Below are 9,519 nucleotides of genomic sequence, written 5' to 3' on the forward strand. Positions count from 1 at the left end.
GCTGATTTGAAAATGTTAATATTGCAAAAAAGCATTTAGTTAGAATTTAGCCTTCCATTGTGCTTCATTGCCTTATTGTTAGAATAAGGTAAATTTGAATTCTTCTATTGTCTTCACCTCATCTCAAGTAATAGAACTGGTGTAATTTTGGATCTAGTATGAAACTGGGAAAAAATGTGCTCTACGGTAAAACTGGAAAAAAAAAGAAAAGTTACAGTGGATCTCTCAGCTATTTGCTTGCTCTCCTGTACTCTTTTGTTTAGTGAAATTTACAGCCTAGTGGATGAGTTATTTGTAACCCTAAATGATTTCACAATATACAATATATTCAAAGTCATGAATCAACAGAGAAGAACATAGAGGATGTATTTCTCTTCCAGATGTTTAGAGTCGGCAGAGATTTTCTGTGGCAATTTTAATAACTGATGCTAACTAAGCAAAACAGTGTACAAACAAGTTAAATCCTTGTCCACTTAGAGATTATAGTCTAAGAGGCATTATGGAAATCAGTTGTAAAGACAGTTTGACAGGTCAATAAATACTAAATTAGTAAATGAGTTGTCCACTTAAGGGGAAAAGTGTTTGATAGCTCTGTAAATACAAAGTATTAAGAGAATTGATCTCCTGAAGACTTAGTGATATAGGATCTTAGGAGTATATACACTGGGGGTTTTTTTGTTTTGTTTTGTTTTTTCCTTTTTCTAGAGCCACACCCACAGCATATGGAGATTCCCAGGCTAGGGGTCCAATCGGAGCTACAGCTGCCACCCTACACCACAGCCACAGCCATGTGGGATCCAAGCTGGGTCTGCAACCTACACCACAGCTCACGGCAGATCCTTAACCCACTGAGCGAGGCCAGGGATTGAACCTGAAACCTCATGGTTCCAAGTCGGATTCGTTAACTCCTGAGCCACTACAAGAACTCTAGGAGTATATATGTTGTTAATTCATAATGTTCTTTCCCTTGACATATGAGCATATTTGAAGCTGTTGATAAAGTAATTCCGAGCTTTGGGAAGGGAAAGGTCATCTCATTCCTCAAGCCTGGTTGAGTGGACAGACATCTTGAAGAATTGGTCAGCCGAGATCCTTGAGTTAGCTGACTAAACAGGTGATTTGTTGACAAAGGTTTTTGTGCAGGTGTCTCTGACTTGAAATAATGGTCCTTGATACTACGAATTACTAAGTTCATGTTTTGCAGTTCAGTTTAGTAATACCCAATTTAAGATGATATCCAGTATCATTTTTTGAAGAGTGTAGAAATTACCTTTTTAATCCCTTTATTTGAAAGATTAAGCTTCCTTTTAGGGCTTACTGTATTATTAGGCATATTTTGAACTGATGTTTGTTTATTGGCCTTGCCTGTGGCATGTGGAAGTTCCTGGGCCAGGGATCGAATCTGAGCCATAGCAACAACCCAAGACAACGCAGGACCCTTAACCTGCTGAGTCACAAGAGAATTCAGAACTGATGTTTTTTATATAAACTTTATATTTGCCTTTCCTGAAGACAGTCCTCAATCTCAAAAGCAGAATATTTCTTACAAAAAGAACAGTTTTTAGAAAAATGTTTTGAGGTCTTTGATATTTTTAGTTATATGGTTATATTGCTGGCAACTAAATGTTTTTTTCAAATTAGGTAACTCCTCTGTGGCTCACCAGGTTAAGGACCCAGTGTTGTCACTGCAGTGGCTCAGGTCGCTGCTGTGTTGCAGTTTCTCCCTGGCCCAGGAACTTCCACATATTGTGGGCATGACCAAAAAGGAGAAAAAAAAAAAATTACCCTTATAATTGCAACTAGCAGAAGGCTTATTTTCTTTATGTTTATATTGTGGTAAAGTCAGAGGATCTCTAAGGTTTATTATTTATCCATTTGGGTTTCTATGTTCATTATAGTTGCTCTACAGTGGTTTTGTGACAGATCTAATTAACTACACATCTATATAGTACTAATACACTTAGAAAAACATAAGTATGGAGTTCCCGTCGTGGCGCAGTGGTTAACGAATCCGACTAGGAACCATGAGGTTGCGGGTTTGATCCCTGTCCTTGCTCAGTGGGTTAAGGATCCGGCGTTGCCGTGAGCTGTGGTGTAGGTTGCAGACGCGGCTCGGATCCAGCGTTGCTGTGGCTCTGGCGTAGGCCGGTGGCCACAGCTCTGATTGGACCCCTAGCCTGGGAACCTCCATATGCCGCGGGAGCGGCCCAAAGAAATAGCAAAAAGACAAAAAAAAAAAAGAAAAAAAGAAAAACATAAGTATCTCTTAAACCTTTGATAATATAATGCACAAGCAACTTTTAAGGTGGTTTATAAAATCATTCCTAGTCTATTTTCTGTATACTGGTAGTTCTCAGATTCTCAAGTTTTAAAATATTAGAATCTTGGCGTTCCCCTCGTGGCACAGTGGAAACAAATCCGACTAGACATATTTTGTAGGTTCGATCCCTGGCCTCACTTGGCGGGTTGAGGATCCAGGTTGCCGTGAGCTGTGGTGTGGTTTGCAGACACAGCTTTGGCTGTGGCATTGGCCAGTGGGTACAGCTCCGATTAGACCCCTAGCCTGGAAACCTCCATATGCCTCAGGTGCAGCCCTCAAAAAAAAAAAAAAAAAAAAAAAAAAAAAGACAATAAATAATAAAAAATAATAAAATGTTAGAATCTTATATTAACTATGGTACAGGCAAGTTGCTCCTTGGTGGCATATTTTTGGAAAAATAATTCTATTGGCTCTCATTTTTCCTATGATAAAGAGTCATGCGAGGGGGCTGGAAAGAGGAACATAGATTGATTTGATTTGATTTCCAATTGGTTTCATTTTATTTTATTTTATTTATTTTTTGGCTGCCCTGTGGCATATGGAGTTTCCAGGCCAGGGATCAGATCCAAGGCAAAGTTGCAACTTAGGCCACAGCTATGGCAATGGCACTGCTAGATCCTTTAACCCCCTGTGCTGGGCCAGGGGTCAAACCTGCCTCCTGGTACCAGCAGAGATGACACTGATTCTTTTGCGCCACAGAGGGAACTTCTCCCGTTGGTTGTTTTTGTTTTTGTTTTTTTGTCTTTTTGCCATTTCTTGGGCCGCTCCTGTGGCATATGGAGGTTCCCAGGCTAGGGGTCCAATCGGAGCTGTAGCTGCCAGCCTACACCAGAGCCACAACAACGCAGGATCTGAGCCGCGTCTGCGACCTACATCACAGCTCACGGCAACGCTGGATCTTTAACCCACTGAGCGAGGCCAGGGATCGAACCCTCAACTTCATGGTTCCTAGTCAGATTCGTTAACCACTGCACCACGACGGGAACTCCTCCAGTTGGTTTTTACATTAAACACTCAGTCAAGGATATAAAGGGCTTCTTAATGATTTCAACATTTTAATGTTACAGAGTTTTTAGACCATTTTAATTGGCTGATAATCACTATTAATTTTCAAGGTGCCTAAGTGAGCCAGTGAATTTTTTCATTATATTTATGAAACAAGTAGTGGGTTTTGTTTTTTTTTTTGGTCTTTTTAGGGCCGCACCCACAGCATATGGAGGTTCCCAGACTAGGGGTCAAATTGGAGCTGTAGCCGCCGGCCTACACCACTGCTCATGGCAACGCTGGATCCTTAACCCACTAAGTGAGGCCAGGGATCCAACCTGCAACCTCATGGTTACTAGTCAGATTCGTTTCCACTGAGCCACAATGGGAACTCTCCCCGTAGACTTTTTATCTCTATTTTAAAACAGAAATCCAAATTCCATAGACAGGTCAGCAGGAATTCCTGCCTGAGCATTTGTGAAGGAAATCATTAGAGTCCAACCTCATTCAGACCATGTCCGCTTAGCACACATTTTTATAGTCTAAGGAGGAGTCCGGGCAGCAGCCCATGGATGTTCTTTGGTATCCCATCATAATTTGGGTATTCATAAGATTAGTTCTTTTTTTAAATTTGTAAAATAATTATTCAATACTTAGATACCTCCATACATTTGCTGTTTGTCCAACCTTAGAAGGTCATTTTAGACAATGTGTCTTCAGAGGTTTTGTTTTTTGGGGGGATTTTTGGTCCAAGTCTGCAGCATGCAGAAGTTCACAGGGATTGAGCCTGTGCTGCAGCAGCAGCCCATGCTGTTGTAGTGACAGTGCTGGATCCCTAACCCACTTTGCCACAAGGAACTCCTATCTTCAGAGTTTTGAACAAGGAGAAAGTAGGTACTCTCCTGCAAATGAACATTTTGTTGTAGGATTCTCTCGTAAATGGATAACTACCATGCCAAAAACAAACAAACAAACAAACAAAAAAAACTCTTACCATTTATACCAAATTTTGTGTAGTACCATTTACTCAGGTTTTTTTTTAACCTTGAAGTATATAATACATTCTCACCCACAGACACCAGTAGAACTTAATAATCAAGACCTGCTTAATTATTTATTATAACATTTGTATAGTCCTTTATTTACAGACTGTTTAGACCATCCCCTATATTTTCACTTTATTATTACTATTAAATGGAATATATCAAAAGCCCTTTGAAAAATACAAAATTAATTTGGGTTGTAATTAACCACTTAGTAAATCTGGTTGTAAATCACAGCACAAAATCACATAGGATTTTTTGAGGATTTTTTTTGTTTTGGGGTTTTATTGTTGCTATTGATGTTGATCAAGGCTCTTAAAATGAAACTGATGGCCAGGATCCCAAGTTTTCAACTCAGTATTTGCTCTTACCCAAGAAAAATAAACTGAAAGGATAATGCCACAGATACCAACGTACTTAGGTTTTCTAACAAGAATAGGTGAACTGGCCAATGATTGGAGTGTCAGGAGAAGTGGGAAGACTGAACTGAGTCAAAAAGTACATGGTTCCCCTAATGACATTCAAATTTTAAGTTAAAGGTTGTTCCCTTCGTGGCTCAGTGGTTAAGGAAACTGACTAGTATCCATGATGATGTGAGTTCGATCCCTGGCCTCGCTCAATGGGTTAAGGATCTGGCATTGCCGTGAGCTGTGTGGTGTAGGCTGACAGCTGTAGCTCTGATTCAACCCCTAGCCTGAGAACTTCCATGTGCCTCATGTGTGGCCCTAAAGAGACCTAAAAAGACAAAAACAAAAAGAGTCTATTTTGTTGCATTTTAATATCAATACACCAAGATTCTTCAGCTTAGTTTTTGCCTCGTGTGTCTTTTCTTGTTCTTGTCCTTTATGCTTCAGGTGTGTTTCTTATAAACAGCTATTCTAGATTGTTTTGATGTCAGTTCAGCCAGGCTGGGAACTGTTTTCCCAGTTTGCCTTTCTAGGTCAGGGTCGGCAGGTAGATGTGAAGGAGTGGCCTTTACTTTGAATTTGTAAGTAGGGTGACAAATAACTGCAGCTGATGCCCAACGGAGTCCAACCTGTGTGCTTTGTGTGCTTCTTCCAGCTCTTCCTCCTGAATGCTGCTCCAGGCAGGCCTCTGCTGCTTGGCTGTGGACTCACAGAGTTGGTAGCCGCACAGGAGCAATGACTTCCCATAGGACACTCCACAAATTCCTGTTGTGTCCCCACTTTGCAGATGAATGGGATATTCTTTCTCATTTTTTCCCCTACAATTTTTTCTTCCTTCCTTCCTTCCTCTCTTTCCTTTTCTTTCATCTTTCTAGGGCCGCACCTGCAGCACACGGAGGTTTCCAGTCTAGGAGCCGCAGCCATGGCCCACACCACAGCAACTAGGGGACCCCAGCCGTGTCTGTGTCATACACCACAGCTCACGGCAACACCGGATCCTTAACTCTCTGAGCAAGGCCAGGGATTAAACCTGGGTCCTCGTGGATCCTAGTTGGGATGGTTAACTGCTAAGCCAGGAAGGGAACTCCCCCCTATAATTTTCTTCAACAGTCATGAAAAATGACTTAGGAGCAGGAGTCATTATTTTTATTTTCTATTTCCCCTTTCTGGATACTCAGGTCTCTACCTCCTCCCACAGCTGTATCAGGCCTACTTTTAATATAAATCCCTTGTCCCATAACTCAGCAGTTCTGCTTCCCTGACTGAACCCTGACTAGCAATACTGTGTAGCTACATTTAAAAATATATAGTTTGATGGAGTTCCCGTCGTGGCGCAGTGGTTAACAAATCCGACTAGGAACCATGAGGTTGCGGGTTCAATCCCTGGCCTTGCTCAGTGGGTTAAAGATACGGCGTTGCCATGAGCTGTGGTGGAGGTTGCAGACTCGGCTTGGATCCCGAGTTGCTGTGGCTGTGGTGTAGGCCAGCAGCTACAGCTCCAATTGGACCCCCAGCCTGGGAACCTCCATATGCCGCAGGAGCGGCTCTAGAAAAGGCAAAAAGACAAAAAAAAAAAAAAAATATATATATATATATATATACATATATATATATATATATAGTTTGAGGAGTTTCCACTGTGGCATAACAGGATCACTGAGACACAGGTTTGATCCCCAGCCCCACACAGTGCGTCAAGGATCCAGCATTACCGAAGCTGTGGCAAACTACAGCTTGGATCTGATCCCTGGCCTGGGAACTCCACCTGCTAAGGGGTAGCCAAAGATTTCAACTGAAGAGTTTAGTCCTTTTATAATTACTGTCACTGTTGTTATATATGGGTTTATTTCTAGTGTCTTATTTTGTGCTATTTGTCCCAACTTTGTTTCTTTTCCCCTCCTTTCTTGCTTGTCTTTTGTGTTTGTATTTTCCTCCCTTTTTTTTTCCCTACCCATTTTTCCCCTCTACCATTTTAGAATGATAAATACCTGGTACTTTTTTTCCCATTAAACTTTAGAAATTTGAACATGCATACTTAAAGTGTTGAGGTGAAAGAACTTAAACGTGCTTCTGTCATGTGCCTTGGGCCACTACCAAACTGGGAGCACTTTATTTATTTATTTTTAACAAAAATACAAGAGAATAAATCCACTTTTATTTATTTACTTTTCAATAAGTTTAAATCCTTGAAGGGTACAGCATCACACTGATTCTGTGTCCAATGGCCTTAGCAGGAAGGTTGCTTTGGAACTTGGCACGAACCATGCCTCTGTTGCCATGAACACAAGGTACCTTTCCCCAGATCATTCTGGTTTTATTAGATTTTCCACCAGGAGTCACTGTGTTATTCTTTGCTTTGTAAGAAAGCACATCTCTTTCCTAGATAAAATTCAGCTTTATCTCAAGCATAAACACCTTCAATTTTAAGAAGAGCTATGTGCTCCCTCTGGTTCTGGAGATCCCACTTATAACCATCAAAAATGGCCTTGGACCACAACCTCCCCAACATATTTGTTGTTTTAGATGTCCTGTTCCCAGCAGGCCTCCACAGGCTCCAAGATGGCTCTGGAACCACTTTAAACTTTTTTTTTTTTTCCAGTTATATTATTTTTTGGCCACACCCACAGCATGTGCAAGTTCTCAGAACAGAGAAGAACCCATACTGCAGCAATAACCAGAGCCTTAGCAGTGACAATGCAAGGTCCTTAACCTGCTGAGCCACCAGGGAACTCCTACATTCAATTCTTAGCTCTAGGTTTTTTTGTTTTGTTTTTTTTTCCCCAGAGGAATTATAAATTTGGGGCACAAATGTTATAAATACTGGCTTGTGGTTATGAATTACTAGGGGAGATTTTTCTTCCATCTGGCACCAAGATTAAAAAAAAAAAAGGCGGAGTTCCCGTCGTGGCGCAGTAGTTAACGAATCTGACTAGGAACCATGAGGTTGCGGGTTTGGTCCCTGCCCTTGCTCAGTGGGTTAAGGATCCGGCATTGCTGTGAGCTGTGGTGTAGGTTGCAGACGCAGCTCGGATCCCGAGTTGCTGTGGCTCTGGCGTAGGCCAGTGGCTACAGCTCCGATTCGACCCCTAGCCTGGGAACCTCCATATGCCGCGGGAGTGGCCCAAAGAAATAGCAAAAAAAAAAGACAAAAAAAAAAAAAAAAAAAAAGGCAACTTTCCTAGAAGTCTCTTTAGACTTTTGATGCAATTGTTTGCTGTGCAAAGGTCTCCTGTAAGATTCCCCTCCTTGGGTGGGGCCTCTTCTTTATCTCTTGCCTTCAGTGTCCTGTTGTGGCTCCCACCCCTTAACCCAAGTTTACCAGGAGCTAGAATAGATTACCCATGTGTATTCATTCATTCTGAAAATTATTTATATTTTGCCACCTTAGGGTTGCTTTTAATGTGGTTTTTTTTTCTTATGTAATTGATATTTTCAGGTTGATCTTAGCTGAAAGTTTGGAATGTCTGGTTGGTCGTACTATTAGAAACAAAATCAGTCCAAAGTTAGGCTTTGAGATTTGAGAACTAGTCAGCATTCACAAGAAAAGGTTTGTTTGGTGGTGGGAACTGAATGATCTTTTATTGGCAGTCCAGATAAGAGGAGGCATGGGGTAGGGAAAGATTTGGGAGAACAGATGTATAGAGGGAAGGAGACGGTGGAGAGACTTGCAGCCAAGAGAGAAAAGTGCCTACTGTCTGAGGTGGAATCTGTGATATGATTGGATAAGAGACTCCTGGGGAAAAGTAAATAAATGTTTTGCCACATCCTCTGGGCTCTTTTTTTTTTTTTTTTTTAATTCAGGATGTCTGGTTTTCTTTCTGGTGATGGATTCAACTTATTAGCTCAAATGTTAAAACACGACCAAGGAATTACAAATATATATAACATCAGAAGTAAGTGTCACAAAGTCCACAAACGGTGGTTCCAGTCTTTAGACATTCTTTTAATTTCCTTGGGCCTCAGTTTCCTCATTTGTACAATGTGGCCAGTGGAGAATTCTTTTGAGGATTGCTTGAGGTGAACATGTTTGCACACCATGAAGATTTATACAGATAGCTACATTTTTATTTTGTGGTTGTGAGTCATATTTTATTTATTTATTTAAGTTTTCTTGGACAAGTTTTTTTTGGGGTCTTTATTCTAATCAGCAAGCTGCGCTGTCCAGCATTTGAATAAAAAATTGACTCACTGGTCTTGGGTCCTCACTTCCACTCCATTCCTGGGCTCAGAGTATTATGCCCTCCTGGTGTTCATTACTACAGTTCAAACACTCAGCATTGGAGCAGCTGTCAGATTTGCTCATCTTCTCGTTCAGTAGTTATACAGCTCATATGGAAGCAAAGAGAAAAGCCGGCCACTCTCTGCCCAAACAGTAGGGAGAAGCACATCATGTCTTAAAGCTCAGTGAGGCAGATTGGCAATTGTAGCATGGATCTCCTGAACTTGGGGTGGGGGGTATTTTCCTTTTTAACTCAGTGAATTTTCTTACATTTATGGTTGTACAATGATCATCACAACCCAATTTTATAGCATTTCTGTCCCAAACCCCCAGCCCATTCCCCACCCCCCAACCTGTCTCATTTGGAAATGATTAAGTTTTTCAAAGTCTGTGAGTCAGTATCTGCTCTGTAAAGTTCATTGTATCCCTTTTTTAGATTCCACATATAAGTGATAGTGTATGACGCTGGTGTCTCACTGTCTGACTTGACTTAGCGTGATAACTTCTAGGTCCATCCATGTTGCTGCAAATGCCATTATTTCTTCC

General features: G+C 41.2%; 1 pseudogene; it reads right to left on the reverse strand.

The window, feature by feature from the left end:
- Positions 1-6,808: 6,808 nt before the first annotated feature.
- LOC106504636 (large ribosomal subunit protein eL33 pseudogene) lies at positions 6,809-7,320 on the reverse strand (annotated as a pseudogene).
- Positions 7,321-9,519: the final 2,199 nt, after the last annotated feature.

This window comes from Sus scrofa, chromosome 8, assembly GCF_054392235.1.
Source record: "Sus scrofa isolate SSC_HxYL_T2T_F1_AM1 chromosome 8, Sscrofa_HxYL_maternal_Yorkshire_Landrace_v2.0, whole genome shotgun sequence".
Classification (NCBI taxonomy): Eukaryota; Metazoa; Chordata; class Mammalia; order Artiodactyla; family Suidae; genus Sus; species Sus scrofa.